The sequence below is a fragment of the Rhipicephalus sanguineus genome, chromosome 2 (assembly GCF_013339695.2).
Source record: "Rhipicephalus sanguineus isolate Rsan-2018 chromosome 2, BIME_Rsan_1.4, whole genome shotgun sequence".
Classification (NCBI taxonomy): domain Eukaryota; kingdom Metazoa; phylum Arthropoda; class Arachnida; order Ixodida; family Ixodidae; genus Rhipicephalus; species Rhipicephalus sanguineus.
In genome coordinates this window covers 197,191,637-197,204,834 of record NC_051177.1, presented here as the reverse complement: position 1 = coordinate 197,204,834, position 13,198 = coordinate 197,191,637, and the positions used below count along the sequence as shown (strand labels likewise).

General features: G+C 42.9%; 1 protein-coding gene across 1 annotated transcript in view; it reads right to left on the bottom strand.

The window, feature by feature from the left end:
* LOC119383973 (sialin) overlaps positions 1 to 13,198 on the bottom strand; it is a 57,784-nt gene that overhangs the window by 34,553 nt on the left and 10,033 nt on the right. The window lies entirely within an intron of this gene.

Below are 13,198 nucleotides of genomic sequence, written 5' to 3'. Positions count from 1 at the left end.
CAGAATAGGAGATATGACAAGCAACATGCAGAAACACCGACTACTAGCTGTAACTGGAACAAAATGATGGTTGATCCCTCCTTTGCAGAAATTGTTTATAACACGAAAGTGAAACATGTCTTCATAGATGTAGTTGCAGCTGTGTTGCATGTCAAGAAATGCAATTAGAAAAGTCTGCATTGCTATTGGGCTTGCACGACACCCTTCAACATGGAAGCACCCATATCGATGCTAGTTGCCACGCCTCAGCCGAGCATTCTTGTGAAACTTCGTACTGTTTTTGGCAATCTGGTATGTCGCGACGAGCTCAGATACCCAAATTTGAGAAGCACAGTTCATACTGCGCCCCCGAAACAAGCGAAAGCATCGTGTTTCCTGCTCGTGCATGTCTCGCTGGGCCAAAGAAGTGATGACTGCGCTGAGATGCTCCCTCAGTGCTTCGGTGTAGTTACTACTTTGCTGCACTGCTCCTTGATGACAGTTCCATCCCTGCCAAAGCAAGGAGCATACATGACGCATTCACGCCATGAAATGTGTTTGCATTTGTGGCAGTCAGCACAGCCAGCTACTGTGTAAAAATTTATGGAGTCAGAGCTTTGATTCCTCAGCCGGGTAACTCGGTGAAAGGTTTTTTCTTTTCTGAATTTCTTTCTGAGCTGTGAGCTTCTACTGACGTCTGCTGCATGATGGAAATGAAGTATGCTGATTCTTGGTGGGCCCCAGCATAAAACCCTTTCATGCTAATAAAAACTGTATACGTGTGATGAAATTTGTGTAATGTGTGCTTACCCTTAAGTGCAAGAAACAAATTAATCCAATGACATGCAGACCACCAATCTTTTCTCACTGAACCGAATGGTGATTAGCACAAATATTCCCACAAATTTTTTGCCATTGCATAGGCTCCAAAAAGGTTTTGCATTTGGTCATCTTTGCCCTCTGGTTATTTAAAGTACATGTACTTACAAAAGGTATTGACTTTTTTGATAATGGTAATCTGGCAACAATTTAAAATTCTTGTGCAAGAATCCATTATGGACATGATGCAAGAACAGCCCAAATTATGCAGCAATAAAGCGAGGTTTAATATGGCTACGTGAAAGAAAAATCCGGCGGTCTGATGAATGCAAAAAGCTATCGTCATCACGAACGGGCGTGTGCCACAGAAATTGGGCAAGTGCCACTACTCACCACTGGTCCACTAAAAATGAAGAAGGGAACGTACGGGCGCCAAACACCAACTATGAGTTCTGGACAGATGTAACCGATAATTGAGAAAGACTTTCATGAACCGTCAGGATTAACCTAGTGATAAACACTGGGGCTGCGTATTTCAGCTTCGCTGGTTAACTATCTGTACGGAGTGCTTGGGTGGTCATTTTTAACTTAAGCATTAGCTAGAACAAACTGCCATCATGAAGTGATCGTTTGATCAATATCCATGTCATATCTGAGTGCAATGATGAACCTCTTCTAGCCGTGTGATGCAAATTTATGACACACTGTTTGTGAGCTTTTGTATTTTGCTAGAATGGATTGACAAAAGCCGGCTAGTTTTAAAGGGCCCCTCACCAGGTTTGACAATTTTGAGCTAGCGAGCGCAATGCATGCACTGGGCGTTCGCGATCATGTCTGCCAAAATTTGGAACGCTAGGCGCCGCGGAAATGGGTCAAATTTCAAGCTGAACGCTGCTTGTCCTTCCTCTCGCGGGTGCGCGCTTTAGAGAATGAGGGGATGACGTACATGAGAAAATGGCCCTACGTAGATGGTAGTGCTGTGACGTCGCTCCTCTACGTAGACGACTGCGCTCTGACGTCGCCAACAGTAGCACGTGACACTGCGATAATTATTTGATACGACATGTGTAGTTTGTGTAATTTGTTGCTTGAATAGGTTAATAAAACTTAAAAGAAATAATGAGACACACAAAGGGAATGTGTGCGTCTTTTTCATTTTTTTTTTTCGTGAATTGCAGCGAGATGCGGGGCTAATGTGCCTCCCTTTCCCATGCGTTCGTGTCCCCGCGGTTAGCGCATCGAGCAGACGCCAGCCCTGGAAACGAAAGTGATGTTCTGGCACGTTCGAGCACTCATTATGCTCATTTATTCTACCGCGTCCAAGTAAACGTTAATGCGGCACTGGCTCATGACACCGCCACTCTCGTGCCCGTACAAATGTCTCAACTTTCATGCCCGTCCCGCAGAAACAGGCAGTACACCACAGAGAACGCCGAGAAAACGCCCATGGCCGCTACATAAAAAAAAATAAAGTAGCGGCCGTGCAACGCCGCTCGCGTGCTCGGGCTGGCTCGGGCACGTCATGCGCACGTGACCATGCATGCGCATGACGTGTTCATGCGTATGTGCCAAGTGAAGAGGGCAGGGAAGGGATTTGGCTTGCTAAGGCTACACGGGGTGAAGTGGCAAGGGTTTGAAATTCGCCTCCTCGCATTATGGTTTCGCGCCGCTACAAATTATTGTTTTTCTCAGCTCGTAACGAACCGATTTGAAAAATTCTTGCGGCATACTGCTCTTCATTCGGCACACAACAACTTCCAGCGTCTAACTAAAATTTGCTGTGTGGCCTGGTGAGGAGCCCTTTAAGACCCACTGGTAGGTGTCTGGCAACCACACAACAGCAATGTACCGAGAGATAGAGCTTCTCCTGTCTGTTCCTTCTTTTGTCTCTATCCTTTGTGCACGAGTTATTTGATGTCATTGATCCATACCAACCTACCGAACTTGTCACATGTGTCAGTGTGGTGACATCTTGTGTTTGAAATACGAAGTAGAAGGCATCGTTGTGTGTATGAAATAAACACGCAATTTATCTTCATCCATTATCGTTGCTGTCAAAGAGGCTATTTTCCCTTATTACCCAGAACAACAACAACAAAAAATACCAGTTTGTTTTCATCTATATAACAGCGTCATTTAAAACGAAATGGTAGTGTGGTAGCATGTCTCCGAATTATGCCAGGTACGGCATACTGTTCTTTGTTTTCTTATGTTTACTTATATTCTATTAGTGTTTGATGTCACTGCCCTCTGGAATGCTTTGGCCCTGAAGGTACAGTAGATGAAATGAAACGTGTGTATTGCCATCAGCAGGCTGTAAGGGATTTTTAGGTGAGATTTCTTCACTACCTGAATCTGCATGCAAAATAAACAGAAAAAAAAAATATCTAGTTACAATCAGCAATATAATGTATAAGCAATAGGTTGGATGCCTTGGATGCCCTGGGTTACCACACATACCAATTCTTCACATATTTTTCAGAATATGCATGCATGCTGATATTAGCATTTTTTTCCTATTGATCTGGTATTGATGTGCAGATTTTCAGTTGAATCCCTTAATAAGAGGCACTGATGTATCTGACAATTGTGTATCACCCACATTGGTTGGCTGCCTCGTGTCTCCCATTAATTTCATCTCCTTTGTAACAGACACTGGATGAATCCGACAAATGGTTGTAAAGGACAAGTTATTCTTCGATTTGGGTCAACAATCTTGCTTGCAACAGGCAATTTAATTTCAAGTGCATGACCATTGGCTGCTAATCGCAGCTGCATTCATTGTGGAAACAGAGGTAATCAACAGACAAGTGCACTCTCTGTTTACTATAGCTTAAGCAAATGCAGAGTGGGGCGAGTCAGCTATAAAATTAAGAAAAGTTTCTGCAATGGGAATGAATTGTAGAAAAGTAATTCAACCTTTCCAAGGGTACAAGTGTGACAGCATTTGTGGGTGTCTGTCAAGCCAAGAATAACTGGAAGTGTGTGGTGTGCTCTCCCATTAGCGCTACCCTCAATCAAAAAGCATTGTGTATGTAGTGTTCGCAAAATAAATTGAAGAGTGCACTGCAGACGCTGTCTCTTGTACCATGTTCCATTAACAACAAATCTACCTGGCAACTACGAGCAAAGCAGTCAGCTGCATCTTGGCTGGTGTCAACAAGCCATCACACCAAGTTCCAAGAAAGTGAGACACAAGCCAAGTAGTGTGAGGGAGTTGTGCTGGAAAAACAAGGTTTGTGTTCTCTGTGTAAAAATCCACTCAGCAAATTGTGTAGCATTGAAACAAATAGCATATGATAGACATATTACAAAAAGCCTTCTTTGGTGCTTATTTTAGTTGCAGTGTGCCTACATCAAAACAGGATTGATCAAAAAATGAGAACATGGTACCCTGCTTGTAAGATATATCTCATATATAAGGGACAAGAATTGTTCCACGCTGTGTGTCTCTTATAAAGAAGTTCAGCTGTATTTGTGTATGCTGGCACTTACTTTTCTTATAACACAGTGCACAACTGTGAGTGTCATTCTTTCCTGTTTCTGTAATTCTTTCTGTGTTGTCACTTCTTTTCTTTCGCCACAAGGAGAACATCTTAGCTAACCAGCGATTGTTGCAGTTATCGGCGTGGCACGACCTTTGCCCTGGCACTGGCTCAAGAAAGACTGGATCCCTCCGGCATATGACCACAATGATTTTGTGAAGTAGTGTTATATTGGCTCACCAGTACTTTCTTCACATTGACAGATGGACCCAAAAACCATTTATGAAATGAAAGTGTAAATGCAATTTTCACCTCAGATGCCTGTTGTTGCTTTTTCGTCACAAAGCCACAAATTGCCATTCAGTTAATTCCTACGTCTCTCTCCTTCCTTCCCACATGTGTCTATATATATAGACACATATATACAGACACACACAAAACAGGCATATATGTGTGTGTAGAGAGATGAAGAGAGCTGCAGCCCATCGGGTCCTGAACTTGGCCTCCGCCTACAACAGAGGCCTTCCAGCAGGAAGAACCCCTTTGCCAGGGGCGGCGCCAGTGGGGGGTATGGGGGGGGGGAGGCTGGAGCCCCCCTTTGCCCCCCCCCCCTCCCCAAGTGCAAGCATAGTCAAAACACAATGCATATGTTCCCAGCCTCCCTGCCCCCCCTGAAGGAACTCACTTGTTGTGGGTGCCCCCCCAGTAAAAAAATCCTGGCACTGCCCCTGCCCTGTGAACTTAAATAAGGTTTCTTGATAACTTATGTTTAACTTACTTTTAAAATATATGAGCCAAACAGGCATTCTGGTGGAAGTTATAACAGAGCTATGCGATAGCTCCCACCTTTGCCTTCTGCTGAAAAGTTATCACTACAAGATGTTTGCAACAGTGAATTAGAATGAGAGCAAAAAATCTTCTCGATCTGTCATTAGTCATACAGTGGGCACATGATACTCTTCTGTATTGCCCGAGTATAGTTACTATAGTTTAAGGTTACTTAAATCCAAAAAAACGGCAGGCAGGAAAACATGGACGCTCGCGATGAAAAAATCCGTAAACAGGTGGTGTGTGCTCGAGCCGAGGTTTCGACAAGTGGACTTGTCCTCTTCAAGGCAGGAGTTACAGCCTTGAAGGAAAGACAAGTCCCCATGTCGAAACTTCAGCTTGAGCGCCCACACCCTGTTTACGAATTCGTTTCAAGGTTACTGAAAGTAACATGAGAATAATTTTACTACAAACACTTCAAATGTCCGAAGTGGTATGAGTTAATAAGTGGAAGGCTTTGGCTACTCATCTGCCAGGACTAGCCCTTTCCATGGATGTAAATTGCCAACATGCCAAAAGCTTGCCAAGCTTTACAGGAGCAATACGTGAAGTGTGCTCAGGTGGTCTGAATGAATGCTAACTCGCGGAAGCTAGCAAGACACCCCTCTCTGCGTCTGAAGTTGTGCGTGAGAAGGTGTAACGTAGGTCTACTCATTGAGGAGAGGCCCGAATATTTGCAAAGAAGCACTAGGCACTCCAGTGGCAGCGCTCAGCCAGCTATTCTCATAACGTTCAGAGTAGGAGCGTGTCAAGCGCTACTTCTGAGGCACAATATAATGCGAATTTAACAGCACTAGAAGTGCCTCAAATGAAATATAAAACAATCTTTTGAATAGTTTTAAAATAACAAAACGTCATTTTCACAATCAATATAGATGATGCTGACATCTTATGCATGATGTAGGAAGTTTCTGACATTATACTGCACAGTAAATGCATTATTTTTGAAAGCACAAATGGAGCATTCAGAACAAATAACGAGTCCTCGAACACATGCAGGACTTTTTTCAAAGTGCAAATTACTCATTGAAGTTTCCTTCCCCAAGCAACATAAGCTGCTCTATTATGCATGTTCTCAAAGGTTATGCCTTTACTTTGCCAGCGGAGATAACATTCATTTCATGTTTGCACAAATTTTATGCTCGAATGCACCCTCTTTAAGTCGTGAAATACATGAAAACTATAATCAATGGTGACTATTCTAGATTCAAATATCAAGTTGAATAGAACAATATGCGATTCATTACTTTAAATCCCCTACTTGAAAGAGTCGGTAGCAGTGCACGAACAATACAAAAGTGAATGGTAGGCTACAAAAAGACCCCTGGAGTGGCAGTACCTGCAGCAGCCCGTGAAGGCAGGCACAAGCGTTTCTATCTTTAGAGGGTATATTACTGGCTAACAGAAAAAGAGGTGGGATGTTACTTCATTTGTGCGTGGTTTTCGTGATCACATTGGCTAACTTTATCTGTATGTGAAAATCTATTATGCCATACTATATCGCATGTCGTAGAACCCCGCTTATACGTTCCTCACTTATATGTTTTCCCATGTATAAGAATGGGCGAATATTCGGGCGTTTCGAATATTCGAACGAATATTAAAGTATTCGAATCCGCTTTGATACGAATTTAGATTATTCGAAATTTCCAAGTATTCGAAATGAACGAATATATGTATACATTTGACCGCACATCACCCCCTGTAAAGGTGGTTTCACTGCAGCATCTCGTTGCTGTGCCGTGAAACAACCCATCTAGGGGAAATCTGCACTGCCGTGAAGCCACACTTCAAGATTAAATGTACATATTTTCTAAAGTTTAAAAGCGTGTTATATGGGCTTATATGCGCTACGTATAGTAATTTTTAAACTGTAACGTATTGCACCACTTATAACCCTACTGCTATTCAATTCTTGATACTATTCAAGGCTGCTTTATTTCAAACCAAAAAAGTGACATTCACGCATACCTATTTCCAATCTTTAAAAATATTGTGCAAAGGTCATGACAAAAATGCTCATTTTTCCTAATAATATGTGGTGAGTACTGTTCGAACTATTCGATTCGAAATTATTCGACCAAATCACTATTCGCTTCAGATTCGCTTCGAACCTCAAATTCACTACTCTTCCATCCCTATCCATGTATAATATTTCTGGCGTCCAACCCCAGCAGCTTCATGACTGTTTGTGCTGCCAGGAACTAGACAAAAGGACAACTGAAGAAAGACACGTACAGGGTGATGCGCATACTAACAACTGGTTCGTTTCCGTGCCATCCTTACATACGACACGAAAGAAGAAGAGAGAAAGAAAGGAAAAACAAAAGAACAACAAAAACCAAGAAGCACATGTTGCACGTCAGTTAAACACGTCACATCCATAATAAACAGTCATGAAGTTGCACCAACTAGCCCCCATAGCAGCTTTACTTGCAATCCCAGCAAAGAATCTACAGATACCCATGTATTAGAATTCTCACACAACATTCCTGCCTGATATGTTGCAAACTCCCACTGTGCTGGATGTGTTGAGGAGGTGTGTCAATGAATACTGCGATGTGGACTGCCGCAAGGGTGTCCAAGTGCTCGAAAAAGGTCCGATTCTGGCAGAGGTGCGACAGAGATGCCAGACTTGCGTCAAGGACTTCTTTAAGGCATAAACTGATGAATAAATTCTTGTGCGTGAAACGTGTCCGTTTTATTATTTACACCATTTTTTTCTCAATCTTAACCACACGTTCACATTATACATTTCCTGACTTCAGCATTGCTTTTTTTTTTTGTGGTCCCATGAAAAATGTATCACAGGGGTTCTGCATTAAGCAAAGGTAACAGGAGTAGTGTGTAAAAGAAAAAGTGTGTAAAGAATAAAGTTAAACACTGCTTGCTGGTAGTTTTTAGCAGGCCCGTAACTAAGGGGGGGGGGGTTGAGGGGGTTCTGACACCCCCCGAAATGTTTTCATGCTTGAACTTTTCAGGCAACACTAAAATACTTGCATGCCTTCACAGTGACCACCAGTTGCCCAAAGTTAGCTGTTCTACACACAAACACCCCCCAAAAAAATTGCTGAGTACAGCCCTGGTTTTTAGCCTTCACTGCCCCCGACAAGGGGACGTTGTCCTAGTTTCAGTCTCAGGTGATCCATTTCAGAAGCACCATTCAAGCTTTTGCATTAAAATATTGACTGCCATCCCAGTCCTGTGAATCTGTTTAAAACTGCCCCTCCAACTTCTGAAAGGAGTATTCACTGCTTTATTGCTTTAGAGTAACGGTAGTGACAATTGCTTTGTATGGTCTGTGTGGTACACCATAATGGGTTCCTCGATCATTTTTGCTACATGCATGGCCAAGACCACATCCAAACGCAATCTGTGCCCCACTGACGGCGATTGGGAGGGTTGTTGGCGAGACCGATTGGATGAACACGAGAGTCCAAAGTTGTGTTCCTATTGTTCCAAAGTTGTTCCCCATTTATTTCATGGTGTATTTGTTTTGTAGAGTGTTAGTTTATTTCAAGGTTCCTTCTCTCCTACTTCAAACGATGACCTCGTGCTTCACGGCGAGGGAGTGAGGCGCCTGCATAGTGGGAGCAAGCCTGTGAAAGTGAGCTGCCCAGTTGACCAACTACCTTCTCTCTCTTTTTTTCTTTTTTGAGATTTCATACGGGTTGAAACTGGCAATGAAGTGAACTCGCGCAGGTATGCACAGCCGCTAAGTAAACACATCTACCTCCTATATACTATACACGATTTTATTTTCGATTCATGGGCGCCGCCATCTTGGGCTGATAAGGGATTGTTTTGCCGGGTTTCTACGTCGTAATATGAAATGATCGTGGTCATGAAACATTGAATGTACCGGCCTAAGCATTTTCGTGGGTGCTAGTTCATCGTGGCACTGTTTGTTTATTTGATACGGATGCAAAACTGCAACGTTATCAGTCCAAGATGGCGGCGCTTGAGCGCGTCCGGAAAATGGTGTATAGAGGCAACGTATTCCCATAACAAAAAGAAAGAGCAATAAAGAACAGTGTGGCAGCCAACTATGGAACTTCAGCAGCTTTAATTAGAACTTCTTAAAGTATCTGACTCCCAAACAGCACTTTTTTTTCAACTCTGGTTACAGAAGGACCGTGGATGCTCGTTGATCTGCTGATTACATTCACAGATACCAAGTGACCATCAGTAACTTAACTTCGTGTGCTGTTCACGCGGCATGGAAACAGAGATAAGAGAGAAAAAAAAGCACAAGTGCTCGAGGCAAAGTCGCGTAATCAGGAGGCAAGTTGAGAGAAAGAAAGTGGGAGAAGGCATATTGACAGGTGGGAAAATGAAACAAATGATTGGACAAGGCATGAAAAAGGCAGCATAAGCACGGGTGGGGAGTCATCACCGAATGCCAGCACATGTTCTTGGTTGTATACACAGTGAAGTTTCGAGTTGTGGCATGGAAAGTGGGACATGAGCAGTCATGCTGGAGTATTGTTTCTAAACCGGGCAGTTTGCCAGATGAATGCTTATCAAACACAGAAAACAGGTCTCATTGACAATATTAGGCGGCATTTGTCAAGAAATTCGAGGGTTTACAAAGAAAGCAATATATTCCAGTGTTTCAAGAGCTTTAAAATTGTACTTCTCAATTTCAAGGGTTTCAAGGACTCGTACGCACCCTGATTCCCTGCTTCACTTTGAAAGGCTATGAGTGAGTGCAACTGCAGGCAAGAACAGAGCACCATCGAACTTATGGCACAAGCTACACTGACAAAACAGCTTGCTCAGCATAAAGGCAGAGGACACTTATAGGGCCATGCATGTGAACCACAACCTGATGAAACACAAGTTCTATTGCCATTAGAATCCTTGCCTAAATTCTCCTTAAGGTTCAACACAAGAACACCTTTCAATGCAAACAAAAAGAAATAAGCTGCAAAATGCCAAAGGCACACCAAGCCTACTCAGCAAAACGATGAGATAAAGTGATAATTGCCAGAATCGCAGTTTTTCAGTTGCGGTTATCATGAATCGATGCTGTACTATGAACAAAGAGGCCATAAAAGTTTGAGTAAAATACAAACTTTCACTCGCCACACGATACCCAAATCCATCACTGACATAAAAAGAGTTAGCCTGAAATACTATGGCACAATGAACATGATCTTTCGGTAAACCCTGCGGGGATAGCCCAGCAAGTCCTGGAGTGCATCTGTCCACATGGGCTTTCAAGTGCAAGCGGCGGCAAAGATAACGCCCTCAAGATGCACAACAGCAAGAAAAAGAGATAATCCTTTTCCCATGCAAAGACTGCAGCAGCACAGCCAAAGAAAACTTGATAGTATCACTGACACATATTCTTGAAGTAGAAACTGTTACATTTTTCCCGCATGCAAGGAAAGGATGACACATGGCAAGCTTCGAAGTGCATGCCTGCCCAACAAAGCATGACTGACTTTTGCATACTGATTGTCACTTAACTGTCAAAAAATTTTTTTTCTTTTGTATGTTGTTCTTTTCCCCTGCTTACTTTCATTTGTGTTTCCACATTTACATGTGCACATGTGACCGATTAAAATCAGTCAGAAGTTAGTGACTGTTTGTACTGCTTGTTCTTCCATTCACTAAATCTATAGAGGTGCAGAATATGTCCTAAAAGCCGAAAATTGTCATCACCTCTAAAAATAGCATAATTTAGATTGGAGGACTTTCTTTCTCTGGGCCCTACATGATGTTCCTATTGCCACGCACCCTCCTTTTTGTGTTTCTATGTAACCGGTCTGTTACACGTATAACCACTGCCTTTGACAAACTGCACCCGAATGTCTGGGAACCTTCCACATTATTTTAGAATCTTCTGATAGGCTTGAGTATGCAAACACGAACAGTTGAGTTTATTCTGGAACTAGCACGGCCACCAGCAATAAGACTCGAATGTTCGACGCCGCATGTATAAATGCCGACGCACCTATCCGCAGATCAGATTACTCGATGGCCGACGACTGTTTTAGACGCTCTCAGTGTGCAGCGTGTGTTGCTTGTACTGTAAGCTTTCATTTTCCAGGCACAGGTTTGCCCAAATAAAGAGTTCTTTATTTCCCAGTCTTCTTGCTGCCTTCATCAACATCACATGACACTATAAAGGAACAAACAAAGTTTAGCAGTTGAACAACGTGAAAGAGAGTGCTGACTAAAATTTTGTGTGCCACTTTTTCTTTCTGTATTTTAGGTACCTGTCAACTCTGCAGCTGTCACACAAAGCCTAAGTTTTTTGAGAGGTTGAGAAAGCTTCTACAACTGACATCACCAAAAGCAGAGTCACTAACAACTCAAGAGATGGCATTCAGTTGGTTTGGTGGCCAAACACCATAGAACGATCACATCATCACATATTTCAGTAAACATCATCGAAGGCTGCTAAATCTGCCACCTTTTTTAAAAATGCGAAGAAACCTATCTTCTGTTTTGGCCGATTGTGTGATAATGGTTCAAATGAGCATGTGCTCTCATTGGTACTGCCTGGTGCTGCAAGACTACCACATCAGGTTTTAATGATGTGAATAGTCTCACTTTTCATGTCCAAAGCAGCACTGCACTTGATACGTGTTCTGAACTTGTTGCCTTAAAATGTTCCAACATGAATTATTTCTTACATTCTCGAAGAACTGGGCCTCCGTAGCATAATTACTGGGCCAACAGCTATCCAAAAGAGAAATAAAAACTGTGTTACAGAAGGATGCACAGTTAGGGGAGTTGGTGATCACACATGCTGTAAAGTCATAGTGCGGAAAAGAAAGAAGGGATAACACAGGATGGGCGATGACTATCAGCTGAAACGTTACTGGAAAAAAACTGCAACTTTTATTCAGAATCAACATTTGCTTACGCACAGAGATAACCATGAATCTACATGAACTTGTTAAGGCGGATTATACACGAGCTTGTGCCTGCATTTATTAGCAATCAAGAAACATATTTCTAGCCATGCAATTAAAAAAAAAAAAGGAGGATGACCTTATTTCTAGCTTTGGTGGTCCCGTGCTGCCAAGGGACTATGTACTTTGTCCTGCCGAGCACCTGGCCAGAAGCACACCTGTACCTATTTTACCAGTAGGTACCCAACGACAACAATTCCCTGCCTCCCACAGCAGCAGCGGATGCTCGACTGTTGCACCAAGGCGATAGCAAGTTAAGGTGCACACAGACGCCTTTGCAGAGCCTCATGGGGCCACGATTCGAGACGAGTGCCATTGTGGGCCCCCTCTTTCATTTGTCCACACTAATAATCTGCACTAAATCTTTCCACCATATAAACTTTCTGTCCCCTTGACATTTCTTTCCCCTTGTGTATATTTCCATACAATTTATTTGGTCATGCCAGGTTTGCTTGGATATGAGTTTGTGCGGTAAATTTTCACCCTACAATCTGCTAGCGTTACAGTCAACTCAAGTGGTACAGCAACTGCTTCAGGAAGGCAGTACTACTGGGTACAAACACTTGGACCAGGACAAAGACTCACTTAACTGCCAAGTCATGCGAGGAGTCGGAATAGGTTTCCTCTGTAGCATTGTGCTACCTTCAGGGCCCAGGCTGCTATTCTCTGTTTCCCAATTGTGCGAATTCTCTGTCCCACACCTGTCATACAGATTTCAATGCTGAACAATACAAAGACTCTCAGGAACACGGAAGCTAGCAAGAGATCCACAGCAGGTGAATAACAGATATTTTGGGCTTGAGCCGACGTCACGACTTATGAACGTACCTTAGTCACACAAACAATCGTTTTCCTCATCATGTTTATACAGATCACTAACCCTCAGCGCAAGAGGTGAAAAGGTGTCTCTTCAAAGGCGTGTCTAAAGAGAGTCAAAAGAAACGAGTAGGCTATTGTTATAGCAAGGCAATTGGGGCAGTGGGTATGGTTTGCAATGCCAATAACACTTTGCCATGGGCGAGTTGGTATATACTTGGATACATGCAGCACGACTTGGACAAAGACAGGAGACACATAAAACACAGGCAAGTGTTGTAATGCCAGTTCTTTGAAGTACAGAAGACAGAAACAAATATAGGCAGAAAGGAAGAGGAAGGG